Source organism: Lithobates pipiens, unplaced genomic scaffold, assembly GCF_037356315.1.
Source record: "Lithobates pipiens isolate NorthernLeopardFrog02 unplaced genomic scaffold, aLitPip1_a1.2 Scaffold_22, whole genome shotgun sequence".
Classification (NCBI taxonomy): Eukaryota; Metazoa; Chordata; class Amphibia; order Anura; family Ranidae; genus Lithobates; species Lithobates pipiens.
Window position 1 is genome coordinate 306,369,403 of NW_027507784.1, and position 1,535 is coordinate 306,370,937.

A 1,535-nucleotide genomic window follows, 5' to 3' on the forward strand; every position below is an offset into this window, starting at 1 on the left:
AATTTGTATTACCTGCCAAAATATTCCTATTCAGCCAAGGATGCAGACATTTTTTTAAAAGCACTTTCTAAAGTAGTTTTCAACATTTTTAATATATAAAAGACTTGTGATTTTTCAACATGACATCCTCTGCTTGGAAGGTAATGCTTCTGTTTCTGAATGTGTCACTTATCTAACTACAGCAGTAACCTGTACAGAATGAATTAATTGATGTTTAAAAATCCTTGTCAACAATTCATTCTAATTAGGTAACTGTATTAGAAAGATAAGTGTGCGACTCAGGATTAGGAAGAACAGCAGAACAATTCCAGCCAAAAATTATTTTTTTTTCGGATAAAGAGGTAAAAGGGTTAGAAACTCTCCCAGCTTGTGTCCCTATTGGAGAGATTTACCTCCTTTTTTTTTTCTGTGACTCCAGGACAAACGGGAACCAAGTGTCACCAGCATAACAGGTCACAGACAGTAATAAAAGACTCAGCCATTCCCTCCTCTACTAAGGGTTAATTTAACAAGCAGCCGTATGGCCATACCACCACCATACTACTGCTAAGAATGAATGTGTAACCCAGCAGATTATAAAGGAGAGGCAATAGTGATATACTCTCTCCATTATAAATGAGTTGTTAAAAAATAAAAGGATTTTTTTTATGTTATCTCTGTCCCCTATGGAGAGATATCACATACAATCCACAGGCACTTTCACATGGGGATAAGGAGTAAGGAAATCCTCCCAACATTGGCACAACTGACAGAGGTTCTGACCCTTTTAATACAGTCTGCTGCAAAGATATAAGACTCAGAGAACATTATTGGTTTTCCAGGGAAAAAGCACTGCAGTATCTTTCCTTTGAGACTATCTCTCTTTAAATGAAAGCTCACATTACACACAGAGGCAATGAGTCAGAGAAGTCACCTTCTGCAGTGGTTGTCAGCTTCTAGCAGTTTATGATCTCCAGGGATTACATGAGTGCATTGTTGCATAGAAGCAAACAAGCCTAATGTAAACATGGCATTGTTTACATTGGCTGAGCCTGCCATGACAGCTCTCAGAGTGCTGGGAAAGAAAAGGTAGAGGTAGGAGATTGTATTTGCAAAGTTCTTTCGTTTACTTGCATATATTAAATCAGCGAAAGTGTTTTAGATGTCAGCCATGCCACACTGGAAGTGAGAGACCTGTCTGTGCTTTCATAAGGAAGGCCATGCCAATAGACAAGATGGCTCCTCTGGATGAACTTCTGTGCACAGGCTAATACATGTTCCCATTTGTGCTCGGAGAAATTGGTCACTTGCTAATACAAATGCGCATATCCGTGTGTGCACTTGTGCAAGCGTGCGTACCCACGTGCGCTGGCACTTAAGTGCACTAGTGACAGATGTTGGCACCAAACGGGCTATTTAAACTGGGCCAGTGCTCAGGATCAGTGCTGCTTTGTCTTCAGTCTCCCATGTATCATACAGTATCTTACAAAAGTAAGTGCACCCCTCACATTTTTGTAAATATTTCATTATATCTTTTCATGCGACAACACTGAAGA